At 39.1% G+C, this 15,203-nt stretch overlaps 1 pseudogene; it reads right to left on the reverse strand.

Annotated features, from left to right (window-relative positions):
- Positions 1-2,281: 2,281 nt before the first annotated feature.
- LOC132162997 (aspartic proteinase CDR1-like) lies at positions 2,282-8,531 on the reverse strand (annotated as a pseudogene).
- Between the last annotated feature and the right edge of the window lie 6,672 nt (positions 8,532-15,203).

Below are 15,203 nucleotides of genomic sequence, written 5' to 3' on the forward strand. Positions count from 1 at the left end.
CCCTCCACCGAATGCCACGTTCCATGATGTATTGCCTTGACCCTCCATATTTTTTTAATGACTTCTTTGCATTCATTATTTTCTGCCCACTTCGCTTCATACTGAAATCCCCATCCCTTCCTACGTAAATTCGTGCCACCATATATGTTGGAGAGTGGAATTGAAGGTGATCTGAAAAAACAGCAGCGTTAATGGAAACTTCTACCTTGGGAAACCGGACCAACCATTCGTGGTTAGCCACTACTCTATTGAGCTTCTCCATCGTAAAATTCTCCGCATCTCGCCCATTATTCCATGTACAAATAGGGCCCCGACTCTCGATCTCATGTAAACCACAAAACTCAAGAGTGGACCTAAAATTTTTCATTAGATAATTAGGCTGTTGCTTCCCTCCTACTTTTTCGGAATGGTCAAGGATTTCATTGAAATCCCCCGCACACACCCAAGGACTAGGTGCCAAAGTCTTAAGATGTCTCATTAAGCCCAATGCTTCATTCCTCTTATGCGACTCCGGGTGACCATAAAATCCGGTGAAAGTCCATGGGCTGATCGTAAGGGTTGACACAATTGCATTAATATGCCTCTGGCTATAATTTTGAATTTCGATCCCTAGTCCCTCTTTCCATAGCAACGCCAAACCTCCATTTCTTCCGACATAATCAACCACTAACAAATTATTAAAACCCGCTCTTTGTTTTATTCCAGACATTTTATTACTTCGAAGTTTGGTTTCCATGAGAAAAACCAAATCGGGGCACTTCTCCTTTACCTTCCAACAAAGCTCACAAATTGTCTCCGGGTTCCCAAGCCCACGACAATTCCAACGCAATATTTTCATACCGGTCGGCGGAGCTGTGACCCAAACCTTGCCGTACCCGATCCATTGAGTTGACTCTCCGTCTCATCTTGCAACTCGAGAGTAGAAGCTCTCTTAAACTTCATACGTCTCTTAGTGCTAGACGTGACCTCCTCTTCCACCCCCTCTCCATCCCCAGATATCAGTCTTTTCCCATGCAAAGGTGGCGTAAGGACCTCTAAAAGTCGATGTTGGTCTGTCCTAGCCCTTCTCTTCCATTTAGGCTCCACATGGGCCCTTTTTTTCCCCCTTCCTGAGGCTGTCCTCCACTAGCCTATATTCCCATATCGCACGTTCCTAGAACACGTGGCTTCATTCCTTCCTTGGAAATTCTTTTCCCATTTTTATTCTTCCCAGCTGTGTCCTCATTAATGCGCACATTTGAAAAAATTTGTTCAAACGGATTGAAAGAGGACCTAGCATTACACTTTTTTGGGTAATTTTGCTGCCCAAAAACTGCCCATCCGGATTGAAAGAGGACCTAGCATTACACTTTTTTGGGTATGGGTCGTTCTGATAGCTAGCTAATTTATATAAATTAGTGGTTCTCAAGATACTTAGCTTCATCGTCTGGGATCATGCCTAATGAAGTGGAGATCACTAATTCGAATCCCCCTCCCCCTCTTGTGTGGACATGTAAAAAAAAAATTATATAAATCAGTGTAATAAAGTGGCATGTATTCTATATGCCACATCACATTTGGGATGACTCTAATCCTCCTTATATCATTACTCGTTTTCATAAAATAAAATTAAAAAAAGAAAAGAAAGAAAGAATAAAACAAAATACAAACGAGAGAATGTATGTTTCAGGGCCATTCACATGACTACTCTGGACAAATATATATATTTTTTTATAAACTGGGCTGTAGGAGTTCTTGCAACCTAGCTTTTAAAAAGTAACATGTATCTTTTAAACATGCAAGAATCATATGTTGTTTCTAATGCAGTGAAAGGAACAAGGAACATGTGCTTCTCAAACACGTCACTTTTTAACCGATTGGTTTGCAGGAACGACTACAATCTAGTTTTGTCTTCAAGGGATAGCTTAATCAACTGTGAACCACGCCTCATAAAGCAAAAGTCTCATGAAGCGTAAGTTACTAGTTCGAATCCCCCTCTTCCTCTCCTTGTATGGACATTTCAAAAAAACCTACAATATAGTTTTTGTCCATAATAATATGATATATTATATAATTATTATGTATATAGATCAAACAAGAAATTGGACGACAATAAAGAACGTTTACTCACACCCACACCAGCAATTAATGGAGTCTCACTAATGCAATTACAAAAGTCTCATCTCTTATAACTTTTGGAAGAAATCAAATACACTTTAGAATTTGGTGCAGTCAGTCGGCTTGAAAGAGAGCATCATATTTTCCATATCATACCCGATCAAGAAATTTGATTGAGCAAAGTTTACGTAGATTCCAAATCCGCTGTTGGAATTAGAAACATGAATGGCAAAGCATAAAACCCACCTTGTGTTCGACTGAAGATGTTCATGGGTGTTAGCACCACGTTTGCACCTTCAAAATGGACGGTCAAGATTGGTCCGTCTAGATTCTTTTCACTTTCATAGCAAAGCTGTTCAAGATCTTCCACAACCGGGTCCAACGAAATCTGCTTCTTCACTTCCGCCACCAACCGGATGGCACCTGCATTTTTGGGGTTCCCGAATTGAGAAACACGTTTCCCTCTGAAACATTACCCGAAGAGTCGTAGGGCAAATATTTATCTCCGACACTAATTCATTCTAGGGTGGCAAAATACCAAGGGATGTCTCTGGATATTAAAGGTGTTGAAACGACACTGTCGCCAAAAACTTGACTACCATCGCCAACACTCATCTTGCTGGGAATGCTGGGATCAGTGCCCAACGGTGTGAAGCAATGGGAGAAGCTCTTGCTGTTGCTGCCGAAAGAGGAAGCTATTTGAGAAACAAAAGGTAAATTCCCTCCACCTAAACCAATGATTCCCGTCACATGGTCATTGAAAGATCCGCTGTCGTTTTGACCGCACCTAAAAACAATGTCTATGGAAACTTGTTTCCTTGAGGTGGAAGTCAGGGTGACAGCTTCTTTGCCCAAAACACCTTGGGTTAAGGAGCCGTCTCCATAACTGTAAGCATAGTTGTAAAGGTTTTGAGGAGAACATGTTGTCGTTTTTAGTTGATGACATTGTTCGGATTCACAAGAAATGTCATGGTATGTTGATGACTTTGAAGGGTCTAATAGAGGATAAATCTGTTGGTAGCACCCATCACAAGGTGTACATTGTGTCCAAATAAAGTTACTACCTGCATGCATGCATGCACGTACACACGTATATATATACACAAGGGGAATAAAAAAATATTATAATTTAAGGTATAACAATTTATAATTACCTGTATCGACAATGCCATAGATGTCTACTGGTGGTGTTCCCATTGAGAGCTTCAGGATATTTTCAACTTTGTATGCTCTTACTTTTGATTGGAGGGTATTTGGATGGACTTTGAAGGGAGATTTTGGAGAGTCTCGCCAGATTAACTCAATAGTGAACCCACCACCACCATTGCTAGTAGCAGCTGTAACCAAAAGCCCTATAACATAATTGGAGAGAATAGACACAACCACAAAGTGTGAATGAAACATCATTTTTGGATTGCCCCTCGTGTGTTGAAATAATTTAGATCACTTGTTTAAGTATATAGCCAATTTCATAATTTATATTCCAATTATGTTGTTTAGGTATTTATTATTATTATTATTTTTTGTTCAAGGCAACGTAATCAAATATTGGCTCTACATGGGTGCACAGCCATCTCTGGAAACAAATATGGCGAATAGGAGGCCCAAGGATGGTGAAGATGTTTATGTGGCAGGCCTGTAACAATATATTGCCAACGAACGAGAATTTACTCAAACGGAAGATTTTGGAGGATCCTTTATGCCCCATTTGTGGGCGAGAACCTTAGACCGTTGGGTGTGCGCTATGGACGTGCCCTGCGGCACAAGATGTATGGCATGGAAGTATGAGAAAGATTCACAAGAGTACCACAGCTGAGCTGAGTTTCATGGACATTGTCGAGGGATTGTTGGAGTGCCTTGATGCTGTGGAAGTTGATATGTTTGCATGCACTGCCAGACAAGTACGGTTACGGAGAAATAAATGGGTGTTTGAAGGTGTGTTCTCTTCTCCAGCGTAGTTGTTACAACGGGCCTCAGACCAGGTGGAAGCAGCTAAGATTGAGCTTCGTGGCAAGCATCATGAAGACCTACAGGTTTGGCAAAAACCACCTGCAAGATGGAGACCGCCGCCAATGAATTTTCTGAAATGTAACTGGGACGCAGCCATTGATTCGGTTGGGAAAAGAATGGGTGCGGCGAAGTGTTTTACCAAGCTGTACATTACCAATCCCCTGAATGCTGAAATAGTTGCGGCATGGTTAGCAGACCAGTTCATCTGGCAACTTCATGTGGAACAGATCATCCTAGAAAGGGATTACCTTGGGGTGGTCAGGAGTCTTCAAGGGGAGGGGAATAGTGGGGGTTAAGCGGGGCTAATGATAGATGATGTAAAAATCACTCTCGGTCACTGTTGATCTTGGCAAGTCTGCCATGTCCGCAGGGAAGCTAATTCGGCAGTGGACAGATTGGCCAAGCATGCCTTGCAGCGGAGGGAAGAGCACCAGTGGAGGTTGTCCACCCCATTTCTTGAATTCTTGAGAAACCAATCCGATTTATTATCTCTAGACCTTTCAAACAACGAGATCTATGGAGAAATACCCAACTGGATTTGGAAACTTCCACATCTTTATGACCTAGATCTCTCTTATAATTGTTTGGTGACTTTGGAAGGACCTATCCTCAATGTTTCTCTTTAAAGCCTAAACCTTCACTCCAATCAGCGCCAAGGACAGCTCCTAATTATTTCGTCTATCAAATACTTGGATTTCTGAAGAAAAATCCTATTTACATCCTTCTCATACTTGGATTTCTCGAGCAATAGTTTCCATTCTGTTATACCAGAAAGCATCAGTCAGTTCCTTGTTTCAACTAAATTCTTATTTCTTTCAAGAAATAAATAATATGGGAGCATCCCTAGATCAATATGCAATGCAACAAATCTTCAACTTCTAGATCTGTCCAATAATTTCTTCAGTGGAACAAATCCCCTATGCTTGATAGAGATGAGTGGGATTCTTCAGGTGTTGAAGTTGAGGACAAACAACTTCAATGGCACAATTCCTTATGCATTTCCCGTGGTTTTTACCTTCGCATTGGAGGGTTTTCCACGTAAAAATCTTGGTGTCTTGCTTGTGGGTTTGCTTGATTATTATTTTGCTATTGTGTTACTATTTAATTTGCACAAAGAGGGGTAGATTAATTCCGCTGAGCATCTGAAATTGGTGTTCACCCCTAACAAAGTGGTATCAGAGCTTTTGGTTCATTGTTTGTGTGGAGTTCTTGTGTGAATTAAATGGAAGAGTCATCTAATAGCATGGTTAAACTCACAGCTTCCAATTATTCAATTTGGAAGACTAGGATGGAAGATATTTTGTATTGCAAAGAATTGTTTGACCCCATTGAGTTGAAAGGTGTCAAACCAGATGCTGCAACCAACGATGATTGGAAGAAATTGAATAGGAAAGCCGTTGGATATATTAGGCAGTGGGTTGATCAAAGTGTCTTTCATCACGTAGCCAAAGAAGTTGATGCCTATGGTCTTTGGCAGAAGTTAGAGAGTCTTTATAAACGAAAGACTGCTCAAAATAAAGCCTTTGTGATAAGAAGGCTTGTGAATTTGAAGTACAAAGATGGGCATAGTGTTACGGAGCATCTGAGTAATTTTTAGGGAATGTTGAACGAGTTGTCTACCATGAAACTTGCACTAGATGATGAGGTGCAAGCATTACTTGTGTTGAGTTCTTTGCCAGACAGTTGGGAAACGTTGGTGGTGTCACTCAGTAATTCGACTCCCAATGGTGTGATAACTATGGGTATGGTAAAAGACAGCATGTTCAATGAAGAGGCAAGAAGAAAAGAGCAAGGTATTTCTTCTCATTCAGAGGCACTTGTTATAGAAAGGCGGGGGAGAAGTAAAAGCAGAAAACCTCACAGGTATGACAGTCGTGACAAGTCAAGAGAAAAGTCTTATTCAAAAATGGACATAAAATGTTTTCACTGTGGCAAGCCTGGGCATCTAAGAAGAGATTGCAGAAAGTTTAAGAGGGAACAGTTGAAAGGAAAAGACGAAGAACGCCAAGAAGAAAAAGACACTACAGCAGTTGCATCTGATGGGGATGTGGTATTTGCTTTTGATGAAGCTTATGCTAATCTCGCATGTGATGAATCTACGTGGGTAGTTGATACAGCAGCATCTTTTCATATTACTCCACATAGAGATTTCTTCTCTTCCTACACCAGTTGCGATTTTGGTTGGGTTAGGATGGGAAATGAAGCAAAGTGTAAAGTTGTGGGCATGGGAGATAATTAGCTAGAAACCAATATTGGATTGACGCTCAAGGATGTCAGGCATGTTCCTGAAATGCGCTTCAACTTGATTTCTATTGGGAAACTTGATGATGAAGGCTACCACAATTACCTTAGAGGTGGATAGTGGAAACTGAGCAGGGGTTCTCTTATCTTAGCCAGGGGAAAGAAGACCAACACTCTCTACAAGACAGCTGCAAGACTAGTCAAGGGAGATGCGATTGTTGTTGAGAATGAAAACTCCACTGAGCTATGGCACAAGAGGCTTGGTCACATGAGTGAGAAGGGACTTCAGATTCTCGCCAAGGAACAGCTCCTACCTAATAATAAAGGTACGTCACTAACGCCCTGTACTCATTGTCTTGTTGGAAAACAAAGAAGAGTTTCATTTCAAAAATCCTCTTCATCAAGAAAGTCTAATATTCTTGATTTAGTTCACACTGATGTCTGCACTATGAACACTAAAACTCTAGGTGGTGCACTTTATTATGTAACTTTTATTGATGACCACTCTAGAAAGGTATGGGTGTTTGCTTTGAAAACCAAAGATCAGGTATTGGGTATGTTCAAAGTCTTTCATATGAAGGTTGAAAGAAAAACTGGAAGGCAGTTAAAATGCGTCCGTCCAGACAATAGTGGTGAATACAGAGGACCGTTTGAAGAGTATTGCAAAAGCCATGGGATCAGGCCTGAGAAAACTGTACCCAAGACTCCGCAGCATAATGGCGTAGTAGAGAGAATGAACAGAACCATCTATGAGAGAATCAGGTGTATGCTCTCTCATGCAAAATTGCCTAAACATTTTTGGGGTGAGGCAATGAGGACAGCAGTTGACTTGATAAATCTTTCTCCTTCAGTTTCTTTGGATGGTGACATTCCTCAAAGGGTTTGGACAGGGAAAGATGTTTCTTTTGAGCACTTGAGAGTGTTTGGCTGCAGAGCATTCGTCCATATTCCTAGAGATGAGAGGTTAAAGCTTGATAGCAAAGTCAAGCAATGTATCTTCATGGGTTATGGGCATGAGGAGTTTGGTTATAGATTATGGGATCCAGTTAATAAGAAAATCATACGAAGCAGAGATGTCGTATTCTTTGAAGATCAAACCATTAAAGACTTGGATCAGAAAAAGGCAGAGTCTCTCAGTGAATACCGTGTTGATTTGGATCCAGTTATTCCTCCTTGTGTGATGCATGATGAACATATGGGAGATGTACAAGAAGAATAGGTTGATATAGTTGGTGAAAATGGTGAGTCTGCAATTGATAATGTGGAGTCAGAAGAGCATCTAGAGCAAGCTTCTTCAGAACCAGCCACTGAGATTCAGTTGAGGAGATCTACCAGAAACCGACAGCCTTCCAGAATGTATTCAGTTAATGAGTATGTGTTACTTTCTGATGGGGGAGAACCAGAAAGTAGGGGTGGGCAGATTAACCGATTACCGATTACCAACCGATTACCGACTTTAACCGAACCGATATTAACCGTAACCGATAGTTATCGGTCGGTAATCAGTTAAAAATTTTATACCGATAAGCTTATCGGTCGGTAATCGGTCGATTAAAATTTTTTTATCGGTTAACCGATATGACCGATAAGACCGATAAGCTATTTTAATTTTTAATTTTTTAGAATTTTATATTTATTATTAAAAGTTAAAACCAAAACAACGTCGTTTTGGGTGAAACCAAAACAACGTCGTTTTGGTTTCACAAATCAGTAAATCACGCCTAATCACCTATACTGTTATGACTATTAAGTGTTAACTTAAGTGTATAGAGTCTGTAGACTATACTCATTAGTCATTAGTCATTAGTCATCACTTTGACTCACTTTGACTCACTTCACTTAGGTTTTACTTTTCAGAAAATCGATACCCAGCCATTCTGTGTGGTTTTCTTTCTTCCTCTTTTCCCCAATTTCCCAAAGGACCCAAACCCACGGTGCACACAGCGGCAGCAGTGCAGCAGCCACCAGCCAGCAGCCCAGCAGTCTCCCTTTGTTGATCCCTCAGCAGAAGCACCGCAAGCCGCTCCCTCCGTCGATCCCGCAGCAGCTCCACTCCCTCCGTCGACCGACAGCAGCGCCGCCCTCCGTCGATCCCGCAGCAACACCGCATCTCCGTCCTCTCCCTCGACTCTCGAGTCCCTCTGCAGTACCTGCACCGTCGATCTCTCGCAGACTCGCACCATCGCACACCTGCACCTTCGTCTCTCGCAAAGTAACATCGCAGCCCAGGTAATTTTCTGTGTTAAATGTTTTTTTTTTTTTTTTTTTTTTTACTTTGTACTCCATTAGATCTCTCTCTCTGAAAAATTTCAAGATCTTGTTTTTCAGAGTTTCAAATTTCAATCGAGTTTTTCCCATGCCTATTGTAGTGTTGTTGATTTATCATAAAATTTTGGAGCTTCAAATCTAGTGGTTACTGGTTGCTATTGGGAGAATTAAGTGTTAAGTGTATATATATGGCCTTATTTGCTGTTGGTGGTTTATAATTATAAATTAAGTGTTAAGTGTATATATATCATATATGGCCTTATTTGCTGTTGGTGGTTTATACTTTGTAATTGTAAATTAAATGTTAAGTGTATATATATGGCCTTATTTGCTGTTGGTGGTTTATAATTATAAATTAAGTGTTAAGTGTATATATATGGCCTTATTTGCTGTCGGTGGTTTATACTTTGTAATTGTAAATTAAGTGTTACGTGTATATATATGGCCTTATTTGCTATTGGTAGTTTATAATTATAAATTAAGTGTTAAGCACTTAAGTGTATATATATGGGCCAATAATATGGCCTTGGTCTGTTTTATAAATTAAGTGTTAAGTGTTTTCATATACTCTTTTTTTTTTTATAACTAATTTTTCACATTGTATGAGTTTTAAAAATATTGAATACAAACTATTTTTATTTTTATTGTAGTTTAGATGGATGCACCTACATCAGCTACTTCTTCTTGTCCCATAGATGATGAAGAATTAGAAACATATGATGATGAATCTGATGAGTTTGAAACGGATACCCAAGGGATTAGATGTGCTGGTTCTATGGGAACATCTCATAGTCATGGTGGACGACCACCAATCCCTAGTAAAAAAAGATTAAGAGTGAAAAGATCTTCAGTATGGGACCATTTTACTAAAGATAAAAGTAGTTCTGAAGAGTTTCCTACAGCAAATTGTAACTACTGTGAGAGGCAGTATAAATGCCATCCTACAAGAAATGGCACCTCTAACATGTTGTACCATTTTAGAAATTGTGAAAAGTACAAGAGCTTAAAAGCAAGAGAAGATAGCTCTCAGTCTAAGTTCACTTTTGTGGCTGGAGAGAATCAGAGTATTGGTGCTAGTGGCAATAACCTAATTATTGCTAAGTATTCTGAAAAAATCATTAGGGAGACACTTTGTGAAATGATCATTGTTGATGAATTTCCATTTTCAGTTGTGGAGAAGAGGGGTGTTAGGAAAATGTTTAGGGTTCTTGAGCCTCGATTTACACTTCCTTCTCGCTATACAGTGATGAAGGATTGTGTTAAGTTGTTTATGACCAAAAGGGACCTAATCAAAAAAAAGTTGTTGATAGCTGGTCAAAGGATTTGTTTGACTACGGACACTTGGACTTCGATTCAGAATATGAATTACATGGTTGTAACTGGACATTTCATTGATCCTTCTTGGAAATATCACAAAAGAATATTGGCATTTCGCCAAGTGTCGGATCACAAGGCAATAACGATTACCAAGGAAATAGAGCAATGTTTGGTGGAATGGGGGATTAAAAATTTGTTGACAATAACACTTGATAATGCAACTGCTAATGACAAGGCAATGACTGAGTTCCAAAAAAGAAATATGTCCAATACAAATGTTATTTGTCGCCATGACTTTGTCCATATAAGGTGTTGTGCGCATGTTTTAAATTTAATTGTGCAAGCAGGTACGAAGGATGTACATGATTCAATTGAAAGGATCCGAAATATGGTGAAGTATGTGAAGGAATCCCCCCAAAGATTGGCCCTCTTTAAGTCTTGTGTAGAAAGGAAGCAACTTGAGTGTAAATCTTCATTGAAACTTGATGTTTCCACTAGATGGAACTCTACTTATACCATGTTGGAGGTAGCACAAAAGTATGAAAGGGCATTTGATCTTATGTTAGATGAAGATTCGAATTTTTTCAACTATTTGAATGATGATGAGTTGGGGACTCCGAATGAAGATGATTGGAAGAAGGTTCGACACTTTGTTAAATTTTTGCATGTGTTTTATGAGGAGACAATAAGAATGTCGGGTTCCTCGTACTCAACCTCTAACTTGTTTTTTGGTACACTCCAAAATGTTTATCATTGTTTGATGGAGTATTGTGAAAGTGATGATTATTCGTTGCGTAGCATGGCAACAAGTATGAAAGAGAAATATGATAAGTATTGGGGAGACTTTGAGGCTATTAACCCCCTGTTGTTTCTTGCTGCTGTGCTTGATCCACGTTACAAGATATCCGTCTTGGAATTTTGGTTGCAGACAAATGTGGGTACATCAAAAGCATCAAGAATTATTATCAACTTAAAGAAGGTCTTGGACCAGTTTTATCAACATTATGCCAAAAATGTTGAAGGAAGTGGGAGTAGGGTTTCAAACGAGGGTGTGGATGTCGGTACAAGTTCTGAAGGTGTGGGTACTAATAAGAAAGATGCTTTAGCTATTTACCATTCCTTTCGAGCGTCCAAAAATGTGATGATGTGTCGGACAGAGATAGAGCAATATTGTACGGAGGAGGTCGAGTCACCAAGTAAGACCTTTGATATTTTAATGTGGTGGAGGGTAAAAAAGTCGAAGTTTCCGGTTCTCGCTGAGATAGCACGGGATGTCCTTGCAATTCCACTTACCTCTGTTGCTTCTGAGTCGGCGTTTAGCACCGGAGGTCGCATCATAGATCCTTTTCGGAGTTCTTTGGCTCCGAAAACAGTGGAAGCTCTTATTTGTTGTCAAAATTGGTTGAGATCTTCTCCCAATTTTGAGTGTGGTGAGCAACTCTTGCCTGATATTGAAGATGAAGAAAGCTACAAGCTTGAGTCGGGTAATATTTGTTAATTTCAAATTTGTTCATTGTTCTAATTATTTGATTAAATTATTTTTATTTTTTACTAATCCTTTAAAAATTTAATTGTGGTAGAAATTCTGTCTAATTCCCTCACATTTGATGAGGATTAAAGGTTTGATGGATGAACTTTGCGAGGTGATGTTTTGTTTAAAGTATTTGGTAAGTTTTTTGCATCATATATTTTTTTCTTACTTGATATTTATTTCTTACTATTTAATATTAATCACTAATAGCGATTAACTATGTTTATGTTTTGTCTATTGAAGGAAGCAAAATTAAAGAATTGAAGATGATCTATGTTTGAGGTGGATCGTGGAATTGGAATTATTGTGTAACCTTGTTTATGTTTATCCATATTGATTATTATCTTTATATTTTCTTTCTACTTTTGATATTTGTGTAATCGGTGTTGCCCTTTATGTGGGTTAAACTTATTTTCTTTTTACTAAGTGACTTATTAACTTTACTTAGTTAATACTTTGTTTATTATTCTTGGATGGATTTTAATTTGGGTTTGAGTATGTTTGATTTTTTTTTTGAATTTTGTTGATTTGAGATTGCTTATTATCCACTGATCACTATATGTAGGTTGAAGAGAGCCCCTGATACAAAATATTTAAGGTCTTGAATTGGTTCAATGCTTTGAGTCTTTAACTACTAGATTTTGCATTTGTTAATTTTGTTTTATTGTGAGTGACTGCATTATATAATTTATATTTATGGGTAGAAATGTTGAATTTCCTTTCAATAAAGAATTTCAATTTTGCCTTTTTGAATCAGATAAAACCCAATTTGTTGGTTGACAAGGACATATTTCTTTCATTGGAAATTTGGAACAAAATGAGCTTCCACTTCCAGAAGCTAGCCTGGCTAGAACCAATTCTGCTCAAATATGCTTATGGTCCATGGAGCAATCTCATATGATTATTAATTTATTATATATTTATTTGGTCCATCCGTCCATGGAGCAAGCCCAGTAAGAGAAACTAGAAAGAGTTTATTAATTATTATATTAATACAAACTAAAAAAAAAAAAGCCTAATAAAAAGCCTAATAAAAAGCCCAATAAAAAGCCCACAAAACTCAATCTAGCAATCTCAAATTAATTTTTGGCCCAATTAACAATAAGTAAAAGCCCAATAAAAAGCCCACAAAAGCCCAAACCGATTTAACCGACCGGTTAACCGATTACCGATATGACCGATAATTTTCGGTTAATATTTCTTATCGGTCGGTAATCGGTTAAGACTTGGTTAACCGATAGCTTATCGGTTAACCGACCGATAAGTCCATTAACCGGTCTTAACCGACCGATACCCACCCCTACCAGAAAGTTATTAAGAGGTTATGCTACATGACCAGAAAAATCAATGGTTAGAAGCCATGCAAGACGAGATGAAATCCTTGCATGAGAATTACACATATGATTTGGTGGAACTGCCTAAGGGCAAGAGAGCACTCAAGAATAAATGGGTGTTCAAATGCAAGATTGAACCAAACAGATCACAGCCAAGGTACAAGGCGCGACTAGTTGTAAAGGGGTTCGGTCAAAAGAAGGGCATTGATTTTGATGAAATTTTCTCACTCGTGGTAAAGATGTCTTCTATCAGAGTTGTTTTGAGTTTGGCTGCCAAAATGAATTTGGAGATCGAGCAGCTTGATGTGAAGACTGCTTTCCTTCATGGTGATTTGGAGGAGGAAATTTATATGGAGCAACCAGAGGGGTTCACAGCTAAAGGCAAAGAACACCTAGTGTGTCGGTTGAAAAAGAGCTTGTACGGACTCAAGCAGGCATCGAGACAATGGTATAAGAAGTTTGATTCTTTTATGGTTGATCATGGGTATGAGAGAACTACAGCAGATCATTGTGTGTTTGTGAAGAAATTCTCTGATGGAGAATTTATTATTCTCTTGCTGTATGTGGACGACATGTTGATTGTTTGTCATGACACTAGTAAAATTGACAGACTGAAGAAAGAATTGAGTAAGTCCTTTGCTATGAAGGACTTGGGACCCGCAAAGCATATCCTTGGTATGAAGATCTCTCATAATAGGAAGAAAGGAAAATTGTGGCTATCACAAGAGAGTTATATCAAGAAGGTATTGGACAGATTCAACATGAGCAAGGCAAAACCGGTGAGCTCTACACTTGCAGGGCATTTGAATTTGAGTTCAAAGCAAAGTCCTACAAGTGAGAAAGAAAAAGATGAAATGAAGAAAGTGCCTTACGCATTAGCCGTGGGTAGCTTGATGTACGCCATGGTGTGTACGAGGCCTGATATCGCTCATGTAGTTGGAGTTGTCAGTCGATTCATTTCTAATCCTGGCAAAGAACATTGGGCAGCTGTGAAATGGATTCTCAGGTATCTTAGAGGTACTTCGAGAGTATGTTTGTGCTTCGGCAGTGGTCAACAGGTGCTTGATGGGTTTACAGATGCAGATATGGCTGGGGATATTGATTCTAGAAAATCTACTTCAGGGTACCTGATTACTTATTCAGGGGGAGCAGTGTCATGGCAGTCCAGATTGCAGAAGTGTGTTGCTTTGTCTACCACAGAGGCAGAGTACATTGCTATTACTGAAGCGGCTAAAGAATTGTTATGGATGAAAAAGTTCTTACAAGAATTGGGTCTACAGCAAGAGAGGTATGTGCTTTACTGTGACAGTCAGAGTGCCATCCATCTCAGTAAGAATTCAACTTTCCATTCAAGATCGAAACATATCGATGTTAAGTGTCATTGGATTCGTGATGCACTGGAGGATAAGCTGTTACAGATTGAGAAAATTCATACTTATGATAATGGGTCAAATATGATGACTAAACCGTTGCCTATGCAAAAGCTTGAAATTTGCAGAAGCGCGGCGGGCTTGGTGGAGCCCCCTACATAATCAGGAGGGGGAGATTTGTTGGGTGGTCCCTCTTATGTGGGGACCACATGGACTACAACAAAACAAAGAATTTTGTTTGTAGTAAAACTCTAACACACTATACGTGTGTTTATAAGAGATAGAAAAGAAGAGAAAAACAAGGGAGATAGAGAAAAAGAAGTAGTGCGGCACTGGGAGAGAAAGAAAAAGAAAAAGAAGAAAAAAAAAAAAGGGTTTCGCCTATTCACATCCATCAGAGATTGGAGGTTCGTTTGTGGTCCGATCTTGATGCAATTTTAGAGTCTTGCTCCTGACGACAAGTGCTACGTATTGACTGGTGTTGATCGTTGGAATTCCTCTCCAATCGCTTGGTTGCTAATACCTATTTGATGAGATCTTTCTTTATTCTTGTTGGAATCCACTTTAGGGTGATGAATTTATGTTTAATCCAAGAATGCATGTATTCTTGATGTGGTGATAATCTCTAGATATTTCTCTAGGGAAGACAATTGTAAACTCATTATTGTTGATAGTGGAAGATTTAACTAGACTAGGTCCCGTGGTTTTTACCTTCGCATTGGAGGGTTTTCCACGTAAAAATCTTGGTGTCTTGCTTGTGGGTTTGCTTGATTATTATTTTGCTATTGTGTTACTATTTAATTTGCACAAAGAGGAGTAGATTAATTCCGCTGAGCATCTGAAATTGGTGTTCACCCCTAACACAGCAAAATAAAGAAATGGATCCATGTAATTGGATGGATGTATTGTTTTACCATGATGAAGCCTTTCATTTGATAAGACTGATATTCATTGCTTCAAAGGCCAACCAATCAACAAGTTTTCAGAACAAACTCATTCATCTGCAATAAACTCCATTGGTACTCAGAAAGCCAT

This window comes from Corylus avellana, chromosome ca10, assembly GCF_901000735.1.
Source record: "Corylus avellana chromosome ca10, CavTom2PMs-1.0".
In the NCBI taxonomy this organism is placed as follows: domain Eukaryota; kingdom Viridiplantae; phylum Streptophyta; class Magnoliopsida; order Fagales; family Betulaceae; genus Corylus; species Corylus avellana.